Source organism: Cervus canadensis, chromosome 28 (assembly GCF_019320065.1).
Source record: "Cervus canadensis isolate Bull #8, Minnesota chromosome 28, ASM1932006v1, whole genome shotgun sequence".
In the NCBI taxonomy this organism is placed as follows: domain Eukaryota; kingdom Metazoa; phylum Chordata; class Mammalia; order Artiodactyla; family Cervidae; genus Cervus; species Cervus canadensis.
This window is the reverse complement of record NC_057413.1, coordinates 3078791-3091431: the sequence shown is the minus strand read 5'-3', so window position 1 is coordinate 3091431 and position 12641 is coordinate 3078791. Positions and strand designations below refer to the sequence as shown.

Here is a 12641-nt window from a genome sequence, read left to right as displayed (position 1 = left end):
CCAGACGTAAGCGTGGCAGGATGGCGAGGAGAGACGCGCATGTACACGGGACGTTCCTGGCCGGGATCAGCCCTCGAGGAGCCGAGTCCACTATCACTGGCAGTGGCCTCCGTGACAGATATTTATTAAATGCTTCCTGATAAACACATGGTTTTTCACTTGCTCAAAGGAGAGGGAGACAGCCGGCTTGAGGCTCAGCACGACTTCAGTGGCTGCTTTCCTGGCCTCCGCTCACCCCCTCTCCCAGCTCCTCCAGACCGTGGCATCTACCAACGATGACCCCGACCCAGCCTCCCGAACTCGGAGGCAAGCTCAGCACAACAGGGGTGAGCTTTGGGCCACAGCATCAGAAACACGGTTTTGCTCTGAGCAAGGTTGGTCACTGATCAAATGCTCCCATGAAACTTTGACGGGGTCATTAGAGAGCATGGCTTTCACCTTCTAATATTCGAGCTGTTTGTACAGTGGCGAAGAGACAGTGGAACCAGGGCATTGATCAAGTGGCCCCGTAAATCAACACCAGCGGCATGGCCTTTCAGCCACCGTAGGAAAGCCGATGCGTGAGCTTGGGCCCATCTGCTGCCCCCCCGGGCCTATGGTCAGCGTCCCCCACAGGGGCCGTGGCTGGTGGCTTCGGCGTCGGGGTTGGGATGGACGGAAGGAGGCCTCCACGGTTTCCTATGTGGCAGAGCGGTTTGCAGGGTGACCGTCACCAATCAGACGGTCCCATCAAGACAGCTTCAGAGATGAGTGACAGGGAGGTTCAAGGGTGCACAAGCGGCCATTGAGTAAGATGCTGGATTGCTAAGGAACCGCCCTCGGGTTCTCAAGAGGCTGCATCACAGCTGGGAGAGCCTGAAGAGCTCAGACGACCGGACCCGGCCGGCAGGGCAGCAAACTCAGGATGCTACTCGTCTCTCGAGTCACATACTGTGTTCCCGCCCCGTAGTCTAACACACACCCCCAGCCTGAGCACATACAGACACGCACACACCTGCAGGCCCCTCCCGGGACATCAGGCACAAGTGCGATTTCTCTCTGTAGCTCTGGGACCCATGTTTCCACAGGATCCGAGCTTCTCTGCGCATCTCCTTCACAGACCGTGACGCTTCTGTTTCAAGAAACCTTTATGGGACAGGACGTCCACCCGTTTACAATACTATTCCCAGATCCCTTTTCCTGGCTTTCAGTACCCTCAAACACAACCTCTTCTTTGCAGACACTTAAAAAGTGAGAGGCAAGCGGGAAAGAGGACGTGGTGAAGGTTACGGAGGGTAAGGAAAGGCACTCAACCAGACGAACAAGGCCAGAAACCAAACAAAACAACCGAAGGAAAATTCTGCCAGACAAAAACCAAGAGGAAACTTTGTACCGGCCAAAAAAAAAAAAGAAAAAAAACTCCAACGCTTCCAAAGGCTTCCACCAGCAAAGTTCACTAAACTTCACGCTTAGATGGTTAGGCATATAATGAGAAAAAGTGAAATGTACTAAATAAAAAACAACCTGCTATAGTTTTTGAGAACTGTCATCTCTTTCCCCGACTCGGCCCTTAGAATAAGTGACTTGGTTCTTCATTAGAAGCTATGTTTAGAATCAAAGGGATGAGAGATCTGGGGAGGCGTCAATGCAGGAAGAAGGGACAAAGTCAGAGACGGGTGATGATGAAAGGCCACACTGCGGGGGGTGAACGGCTGTGCTACCAGCGTCCGCAGCAAAGGAGCCCAGTCGCTCCATGCGTATCTTGGTAACAGATCCTAGGAGGAGATTCAGGGCCCGGCAGACCTGGAGTTCCAGGTACACTCTGGGGGAAAGCTCACTCTGATGGACCCCTTCATCTTAGACCTGGAGGAGGTGGGGTTGTCTTTCCCAAGGCCGCACAGACACAGAAACTTCAGCGGAACAAGATGGCAACCAAGGCTGAGTGTAGAAACGGACACCGAGGAGATGTCCCGGGGACCTGGGGACCCAGAGGTCCCTGCGACCAGAGAGAGGTCAGTCCTCAAGGACACTGTCTGGGAGGCGAAGGGCAAGGGAGGGAGGGAATGGGGGCTCCAGGGACGCTGCTGGGCGGTGTCCAAGCCTCAAGGCTTCACCTGTACGATGAGGTGAGTACTCTGTATAGCTGTTGAGAGGATAAACGCAGTTGGAAGTGGTTGAGCCAGAAGTTAGGATTCTTGGGTGTTTAGTTTTTTGATTTGTGCACAGATCTCAAGGGCATCATGCTGAGTGACAAGAGCCAATAACGAAAGGTCATATACTGAGTGATTGCATTCCTATAATATCCTTAAAATGACAAAATTATAGAGATGAAAAATGGAAGCAATATAGAGATGAGCAGTTGCTAGGGGCAGGGTGCTGAGGGGAGGAGGGGGTGTGACTATAAAGAGGACAAAAGGGAGCGGGTTTTCACGATGGCATCGTTCGGCAGGAGACCGGGCAGTGCTCACACCCGTCTGCACACACACGTCACACGTGTGCACACGCACACCCATACCCTCTGCTGAGCTTCTCAGGGAGCCATCGTATAGTTATCTTTCAACAGAATGAAGGCATGTGCAGCACCCTGGATGGACCTAGAGATCATTATACGAAGTGCAGTAAGTCAGGCAAAGACAAATACCATATAATATTGCTTATAGGTAGAATCTAAAATGCGACACAAGTGAACTTGTCTGTGAAACAGAAACAGCTTCACGGACACAGAGAACAGACTTTGGCTGCCAGTGGGGAGGGGGGTGGGGATGGACAGATTGGGAGTTTGGGACGAGCGGATGCCAATTATCTATAGGATGAGAAGCGACAAGGCCCTACGGAAGAGCACAGAGGACTTCTGAGTCACTTTGTTTTACACCAGAAACAACACTGTAGGTCCACCACGTCTCAATAAAAAATAAATCACAGTGGCCCTTCCAACAACCGCAGAGCCCTAACTTCCTCACCGCTGGGGATTCCTGAGCTAGAGGTGAGCGTTCTCGCCCGCGTCTTATCGCTCTCTTTTTCGGTGAGGCCATCGTTCACTGCATCTAAATCCGGGGCACCAGAGTGTTTAAAACCACACTAAGCTGGTGCAGAGACAGAACCAGAAGCCACACAGCCCACCCTGCCTCCCAGCGTGTTAGACTCTGATGGCTCAAGGTGGCCTGGGCTGTAGATGGTCACCCCGAGCAGGGCACAAGAATGGAGATACGTTTCAGGGTCACACACACACACACCGTCCCCGCAGACCTCGGGGCTGATGCCCTGAGACTCCGCACCAAGGCCCAGCTCACCTGCGGCTGTGGCTGATGGCTGCACTGGCTGTTCAATGTTAGAATATGACCCCTAGGTCTCACGAGACTTTATTATATATTCTAGAGGATGAGAACAGAAAACAAAAAGCAAAACAAGTGTACAGCACTCTGATCAAAGTTTTATACTTTTAGGAGTCTTGAAACTTGAAGTTTTTTTTCTAAATGCAGGGACCTGTGATGAGTATTTTGAATTTAACTGTTGGAAAGGAATCTGTGACTAGCTTCGTGACTTGTAAGTAACTCTTCTTGCTGTTACCATATGGTGTTTCCTTTAATAAAAACATTTTGCAGAAATAATGATAAAAAAAATCACTTTAAGCTTTTAAAAAAGTTAGATGTTTCTGGCAATAAAAACATTCCTTGTGATTATGTAGATAACTTTGTATCTGATAAACAGGAAAGAGTCTGTTCTCCTCCTCACTTTACTTCTAAGTAAAAATGATGTGTTGGTCTGTGTCATTCATTCTGAGACAGTTTCTGAGCATCTTCTTATTCATTGAGCTCTCTCTAGATTTCAGGAATGTACATTCGAGGATCCTGTTCTGTTCACGTAGGATCCCATTTCCTTTGACTTTTCGCAACAGAATAACATACTCTGTATCTGCAGCGCTCAGAGCCACAATTGTGTGTCAGTTCTGATGAGTTCAGCGTCATGCTGCACGAAAAGCTGACCTGGCTTCAAGGCATTCAACACTTCCAGAGGCGCAAGGCAAGGGGACAAACCTAGACAGTGTATTACAAAGCACAGACATCACTTTGCCAACAAACGTCTGTAGAGTCAAAGCTACGGTCTTTCTAGTAGTCATGTGCGGATGTGAGAGTTGGACCATAGAGAAGGCTGAGTGCCAAAGGACTGATGCTTTCGAACTGTGGTGCTAGAGAAGACTCTTGAGAGTCCCTTGGACTGCAAGGAAATCAAACCAGCCCATCCTAAAGGAAGTCAATCCTGAATATTCATTGGAAGGACTGATGCTGAAGCGCCAATACTTTGGCCACTTGACGTGAAGAGCTGACATTGGAAAAGACCCTGGGAAAGATTGAAGGTGGGAGGAGAAGGGGCAACAGAGGATGAGATGGTTGGATGGCATCACTGACTCAATGGACGTGAGTTTGAGCAAACTCCGGGAGTTGGTGAAGGACAGGGAGGCCTGGCGTTCATGGGGGCGCAAAGAGTCAGACACGACTGAGCGACTGAACAACAAAGGCCAAAGGAGCAGGCAAGGAAGCCAAGGGTCAGGACCCCTTTTTCTTCTGCCCCACCAGCCTTAGCGAGCTACGGTCACAAGGCGGCTGCTCCAGCCCCAGGCCTCACATCAGCATTGCAGACAGAGGGTAGTAGAAGGCCACGGAGCATCCTGGGCAACAAGACTTCTGGAAACCGCATCCAGAAACGCCCGCTTATTGTTATTGGTCAGAACTGGGTTGCATAGTCACTGCTAGGCCAGGAATGAGAGAGTTGTGGACGGCGGTCAGGACAGCCAACCCGTATCACCCACCACTCACGCTACTGCAGAAAGGGTGAGGGGCTGTCTTCCTTCCTGTAGGATCTTATTTCTGAAGTGTGTTCTGTTTCTTGCTTCCTCCATGGCCTCCTAGAATCCCTGGGAGAATGCTTCTCCGTGCATATATAAGAGGCTTTGGTTGCTCAAGTTTCCTTCTAGGAAGCTAGTGAATATGTGATCTTCCTTCACATGAGCTTGATTGTATTGCTAATGAGTGGTAGCTAGGAGGTTTGATTTCATTTCCTTACATTAATTCACAGGGCAAAGTGAAAGCAGAGTGGGTTTAAATCAATGTCTTCACCCCGAGTCATCAGGCTTAGTGTTGGAGGGGGGGAAGAAACAGCCCACGTATTAATGGGAATTGTATAGACAGGAAAGAGAGGAGAGATGGAGCACACACTGGTGTATTTATACATGACAGAAATCCAGCAGTGGCTTGCTCTGCTGTGCATTTCACCATCACTTTTTTTTTTTTTGCCTCCTCTTACACTGTAATAAGGAATTTGACATAAATCCCAGGTCTTCCTAAGAAAGCCTGATGCCTGTTTTGACAAGGTTCATATACAAGAAACATAAACTTTCTTGTACCATGGGCTTCATTATTAATTTTACTCATTACGGTTCATGAAAAATCAAATGTCCGAATGGCTGAGCATGAGGTGGGCAGATAAGCTCTCCTTATACCAGCAAATCTATAAGAAGGAAGAGAAATGGTAATGTCTCAGATAGGCGGATGGTTAGGTATGCCTACTTGCACTACCTGCTTTACTGAAACTTGAACCCAAGTTGTCGCCTCCTGACAGATCTGTACACTGTGTGGATGTAGACGCAAACCTACCCTACCTGGAACCTGATCGAAGTTCTCTGACCAATCACAAGTGACACCTGGGCGGCAACACAGATCACACACAGATCTCCATCTTTCTGCGTTAACCATCACTCTCAGACAACACTCCCCTCTGGCCTGAATGACGGAGATTCTAGCAGCTATGACTGCTTGAAATGAAGAAGAGCCGAATTTGTGCCGCTTTATAACTAAGGACTGTACTCATCTCTGTCACAAATATCCAAGGGTTTGTCTGCTCTCATTGTTTAGTTGCTAAGTCATGTCCGACTCTCTGCGGCACCATGGACTTGCAGCCTGCCAGGCTCCTCTGTCCATGGGATTTCCCAGGCAAGAATACTGCAGTGCGTAACCATTTTATACAGTAAACAAATAAACCTTGAGACTAAATTGGCAATATGTTTCTAGCTTTTGTTTCAACACAGTTATTATCAGTTGGGCTTTCTGCATTTTAATATAATCCATCAGTTATAAAATCCACAGGTCCAGCAGATGAGTCTTGGAATAAATGTGGACTGAATCTTCTACGAGGATGCCCGGCCCACTGCGCTGGCCTTTGTAGAAAGAAAAGTCAGTGGATGGGAAAAACCCCATGCTTTTTCGAACAACACTCCCTCCCCACTTTTTAGGCCATGGTCGTACAAAGGTTAAAGAAAATGTGCCGTGAATCTCCCTGCTATAATCTGAAATGAGTCAGGACTCACTTCACTTAAGACTGGCAAATGGAAGCCACGTGACCAACACAGCTTCAATTTCCTCTGCTGAAAACCAAACCCCATTTTCACTGGTGGGTCTCTCATTCATCTCTGCTTTTTTGGTTTTTTAATTACATCGCAGAAAGTGCTCCTGTGATTTTCTCCCTCAGTAACGACAGCATTATTCATCAGGAAGCTTTTAATTCTAGACAGCAATTGCTGCTCTTCAAAAACCTGATTTCAATCTCTGCAGAGGCAGAAGGGTATGGTTTTTTGACCCGAGGGTTAATTATCTGCAAATAAGTTAAAAATCACACAAAACCTCATCCTGGGAAAAGGGAATCCAAGCACGAACTTTCAGGCTCCCTGTCTTGCTGTTAGAGGCTGTGGGTGCTGCTGGCTGGGCACCCACGCCCGGAGGGTCCCTTGTCTGTCCTGCCAGCCTCCGCCCCGCCGGTGAGGGTGGCAGGGCCTCCATCTGGGCTTATCTTCAGAGCCCAGGATCGGCACACAGGAGGAACTTGATACACGTTTGCAGAAGTGACCTGAACTGAAGGGACCATGAATGGAGGCATAGGCTTTGAAATATTTGTTAAAAAAAAAAAAGTTAAGTGTCTAAAAAGGTCCTGTTTCTGGACAAAGATAAAGAGAGAAACAGAGAGGAGACTCACTGGGGGCCGTCCGGGGACTGGTGATGGGGCTGGAGGGGCGTGGTCGTCCCGCGGGGGGAAAGGGGGACCCGTGGGACCCCATCTCTCCCCGCCCCACCGGGCCTCCAGGAATGCCCGCTCCTCCCCCCAGCTTCCCAAACTCCCTCCCGGGCCCCCAACAGTCACTTATTCATTTATTTAATTTAATTTGGAAGCTTTTCTGAACACAAGTGCACCTGGTGCTAGAACTAGGGGAGGAGCGGGCCGGAGGGGGACAAGGCCGTGAGAGCTGACACCGGGGGCCGGGTACCCCTCTCGCGCGGCCCAGCAGGAGCCCGTCAGACACCCAGTGCCCCTCGGGGCTGGACTCCGGGTGGTCCCTGCCCCCCGAGGTACCCAGCGCGGACCGGTGAGCTGGCTTTGGGTCCACACGTGAGGCTGGAAGGATGTGCGTGGAGAAGCCTTGCAGAGCAGGCACAGAGGGCAGAGTGTGGGCGAGGCTGGAACCCCAGGTGCGCGCGATCCAGGCGGACTCCACCAGCCCGTCTCGGGGGTGGGGGTGCAGGACCCCGGGAGGAGGGCAGGAGAGGGGGCACTGAGGGTCTGCAGGGCCGGGCCCCGCTGCCACCCAGAGGACAAACGACCCGGGACGCGATCAGTCACCCTGGGGCTTGGAGAAGGGCCAGGTCCCCGCCACGCTAATGAAGGCTGAGGCCCGAGATGGACCCAGGAGCCCATTCTCACGCTCTTCAGTTATCAACGTGAAAGGACGTCTGAGAAGACAGACACCAAACCGTGCCGCGCTCAAAAGCTCCCCGGCCTCGGATGGGTTTCACTGCAGAGGGGCTGTGAGCTCCAGGTACACGGCACTTCCAGTTCTGCCCCCTGCCCCAGCCCGACACAACGCGAGCCACGAAGGGCTTGCAGGAGATCAAGGGCAAGACGGGGGAAGCTGGTGGTTAAAAGTCAGGCTCCAGTGTGGGGGCCTGGGTCTCAGTCCAGGGCCTGGGGCCGAGGGTAGGGGTGAAGGGGCGCACGTGGGATCCGCACGCACAGCAGAGGGGGCTGTGGGCGGGGGGGACTGCAGAGAGGAGGAGGGAGGCGCAGGATGGGGGGGAACACGGGGAGGGAGCCCTGCCTCTGAGCGGTGCTCCGTCCCACAAGCCCGGCGGCTTCCAGATTTGCTTAAATGCCCCAGGCATGTCAGCTGAGCGTCCGGCATGGTCAGCCCTCGGGGGAAGGCGAGGGCGGTGTTCTCAAGGCCACCCTGCAGGGATCGGGATTTGCTGAGCAGCTGTGTGATGTGGGGCAAGTGACTCAGCCTCGCTGGGCTTCCGTGTCCCCCCCTACCTCCGGGGGCTGAGAGGATAATCTGAGTGAAGCTCGGGGACCATAAGCACACAATGAAGGGACTAACTCCACGGTGAGGGGGGTCAGTTACCGGGGATGAGGGAACCGTTCGCTGAGGCTGGAGAAGCCGGGGCTGGGCTCCTGACCACCGAGGCCCGAGGCCGCCCACCCTGGTCTGACGCGCCCTCTGTGGACAGACTGTCACCTCTGCTCCATCCGTGCCTGCCAGGCCCGCCTGAGAGGCACAGCCTGCCTGCCTTCCGCCCCGACGCTCACTCCTGTCTCTCAGCCGCCGGGGTGCTGCGCTCCGGGAATCTCACTGTGTCTCTGACCTGCTGCTTCTTGGGCCCCTCGCCTCCCCGTCCCACAAACCCTCACCTGCTTCCATGTCGCGCTGGGCAGGTGAACGACTGAACAAGCAATATGCAGATCTAAGAGCCAAGAATGAGGCTCCTGTTGGAAAGGGGAGGGTGCTGCCCTGGCACGGATCCGGGGGGGCTGTGGTTCCTACCGGGGAATGCGTCTGCAGACACTGCGGGCTGTCACAGCCAGGTGAGAGGCAGCGTGCAAGGCCCCTGGCCCCTAGTGGGTGGACACCCTCCAGAGCACCAGCCGGCCCCACAGTAAAGAATGCTCTGGTCCAAATGTCAGCACCCTGAGGTTGAGGAGACTGGCTTTAGGCTGACCAAAGCCAGTCCCTTGGGAAACGGGCAGGTGTTTTGAGAGGAAGAGAAGGAATGCAGTGAGGCATTTCATCCTTGGACATTTGTACTTCAAAAACAAGCAGATGAGAACGGGGAAGCCTGGTGCTTAGAGGGGTGAGGACAGAGGCCCCTGCGAGGGACCCAGGCCCCCGCCCCCCCCGGAGGAAGAACAGGGCTCCGAACCCACAGGAACCCAAGCACCATGGGAGATTCCAAAACGTTCCAAGGAAAAAAAGGAGAATGAGCACAGACGTCAGCTTTGGAAACACCAAGCGTTGGCTGTGTGTTGCCTTTTCTGAACAAGCGTCTCTGCTGAGACCGCGCCTCCCCCGCCTGCCGCCTTGGGTCCTGAGACGCGCCCGCTCATCTCCTCGTCCACCCCGGCTCTCTGCTGCATCCAGGCCCAGCCCCAGGGCCGGGCTCCGGGAGCCGGTGGGTTCCACAGGGGCTCAGACAGCCTGGCCCCCTGCCCTGCCCTCGGGAGGGCCCGGCACAGCGGGGCTCTGGGGGTCCCGTCTTCACCCACGCAGGCCATTCACGAGAAGAAGTCGAGTTGGCATACGCTCCAGACCAAGTCCAACCCCGGCCACACAGGGCCCGCCCGTTCCTGTGCGAGAAGACTGATGCTGCCTGGGACCCCAGGCCTGTCTTGCTTAAGCGCCCTTTGTAGCTGAGCTGTGAGAGGTGGAAGTCGCCGCCGTGCGCAGAGCAGGCGGGCACCGTGGACCTGAGAGCCGGCGCGCCCACCGCCAGCTCCCTGTGGGGCTTGGGCAGGGTGCCGCCTGGGGCTACAGACTAGGGCCCTTTGAACCGCCTTCGGAAGTCAGTGGGGACAGAGGTGGTGAGCCCAGGCGTGCTCAGGGAGGTTTCACGTGGGACAGCTTCAACACAGCAGGCTCGGAACCCCTACGAAGCTGCGGCCCCAGAGGGTGGGCAGGGGCAGCTGCAGGGAGTGGAAAATTCTACCAAAAAGCACAGCTCCCGTGGGGCGAGCACCTGGTATTTCCTGGGGAAACCCAACCGCAGGAAGCTCGGAACCAGGACTTGACACCGAGCCTCTGTACCCGTCCCCCGGCTGGGCCTCCCCTCCGGTCCAGGGCGTGCTTTCCGATTGAAGCCACCTCTCTGCCAGCTGCGGCTGTCCATGGCGCACACTGTTTTTCCTGCCACTTTACTGCAGGCAGAGAATCATGTGAGCACAGGCTCAGCTTTGCCAACAGCAAAAAATCATTTTGAAGAAGGCATCCTTTCTAGATGAGCAAAATTATTCTTCCCTCCCCGGCATGAATAAACAGTCACTGCAGCTTTAGCAAACCTTGCTTCAAAAATAGGCACGGAAGGAAAAAAAAAGAAAAGCAAGCAAACAATCCAATAAAGCTGTAATGCTCTAAAATCCACAGCTCCCCTCCAAACATCAGGATGTGAAAGCACCAGGTCCCTTTAAGCACATCAGCAGGCGATACTAGACCATCTCCGCCTCTGACTGTATTGGAACAAACCCGAATCCCTGGGCGAAACTGCAGGCCAGGCATGATTCCTCTATTGACGCTCCTCATGGGCCACTCCTGTGGCCGGCAACTCCTCCTACCGCTCAGGACTAACGAAGGAGGTAGGCGCCGCTGATGAAACGTCAGTGACCCGTGTGCAAACGTCCGAGGGCCCCTTTAGCTCATCACAGCCCATCAGCCCACCGCTCACCCACCTCCCACTTCAGACGCTCGGTTACTCAGCATCCATTAAGCGCCCACAGTGAGCTAAGCCCCGAGCGGGCTTTCACCCACCGTGCGGCCCCTCGGGCCCTCCACGCACCTGATGCCTTTCTCTTTGCTCGAGCAGACCAACCTTGGCCGTAGGGTGGGAAGCTCACTGTGAATCACCCTCTCTGGGCGTCCCCCTGTACAACACGTCCCAGCGCTGAGGACGCAGGGCCATGAGCATCACACAGAAGAAGCAAGGACGAAGCGGGTGGCTGAGCGCTTCCGCCTGTTCAGAGCCACGTTCTGATCACACAGACAACTGGCCCGCCCTCACCCACGTGGAGCCGGGGACCACGGAGGATGAGGTGATAGACGCGGGGAGGCCCCGCCTTGTTCCAGACGACGCCCCGCACTGCCTGCTCCAGACTCGGCTGCAGCCCACATCACGGAGCCTGACTCCAGAAGGTCCCTGAGTGCACCTTCTTCACCATTACCCGAAACCCCCAGGGCAGCGCTTCTGGTCTTTAGACAGACAGTCCCTGACCCGGTCTTCACTCCGTTCTGGCGGCTCAGGACCGTGCCGTTACCTCTGAAAAGTGATAACGAATACAAATGACACCACGGCCACGGTAACATAGGTGCAAACAAAACGTTCCAGGGACCAGGAGAGAGAGAGCCGCTGGCAGAGGAACGGGCCTAAGCCCTGGGGGCGGCGGCCGGGGAGCTGACCCTGGGATGCCGGTTCTGTCCAGAGAAACCCATGATGGTGAACACAACCCCACTGCCCACCACTGCAGCGGCAGCGGCCCCTGCGTTTATGAGCAATTTCCTGGGCGCTGAGCGCTGGAGCAGTGCTTTTCCTACTAGAACAGTCCGCCAACCAAGGTAATGTTAATCCCAATTCCCAGATGGTAAAAGGGAGGCTCAAGAAGGCTCAGAGCCTCACCCAGGGCCACGCCACCTGCAAGCGATGGTGGGAGACAGAGCCGGAACGGGCGTCATGTTTGCCTAACTGAGCCCATCACTGAGACAGGCTGAGGATGCGGCGTGTTCATCCCACGTCCAGAGGCCCCGGAAGCCCACTCTGCGAGGCCCGGAGTCCCCGCGGAGAGCTGTCTGTTGCTGAGAGCTGGCGCGGGAATTTCCGAGAGCAGAGGAGGTGCTGTGTTCTGGGGCTGAAGCGAGGGCAGAGGGGACCTGGGCTTTCCTTTGACTGTCGAGGTCCCCGCCCTGTCTGTGGCCTCTCATCTCTCCGGAAACAACAGCTCCCTCATTCTTTTTTAAAACTTTTTAAACGTTATTTTAAAACTGCAGAAACATTACAGGAAAACAACGGGCTCAGACCCTCTCCATCCTAACACGAGTGCAGTCTTGTGTCTGCCCTTCCCGGCCGCCCTTGCTCCTTGCGCTCACAGGCTTAGCGGGGAACGACGGTTCTGCGTGTGCAGCCACAGGTTTTGTTTCATTTAACATGACTGTCGGAACATTTTCCTTTTGGCTGCTGCCTTCACAGTTACCATCTAGGTGGTGGGCTCCAGCCCTGCACGAGGTGACCCCAGCACAGGGCCTGCTGGCTCGGGAGTGGACGCTGGAAACTCCTTCCCCGAGTCCACGCGCACACATCCATTCTACACTTAGACTAAGGGGCTCCAGTGTGATTAACCCAAGTGGGGATTGAGAAAGATTTTAAAAAGAAACAAAAGCCGGGTTTCCATCTGTGTCTCAGCTGCAGGGGAGGAGGAGGAGGAGGTGAGAACCTGGAACAGGTGCCACGGCGGACGGAGCGGGTGGGGGCGCCGCGGGGGGCAGACCCAGCCCCTGAGAGGCTGGTGGGTCTACTGCCCTGCTGTGACAGTCACCTAACCGCTCAAACTCACCCACCCTCCCTCTGACCAGCGTGCCTAAGATA

At 54.4% G+C, this 12641-nt stretch overlaps 1 protein-coding gene across 6 annotated transcripts in view; it reads right to left on the bottom strand.

The window, feature by feature from the left end:
• FARS2 (phenylalanyl-tRNA synthetase 2, mitochondrial) overlaps positions 1–12641 on the bottom strand; it is a 289442-nt gene that overhangs the window by 20941 nt on the left and 255860 nt on the right. The window lies entirely within an intron of this gene.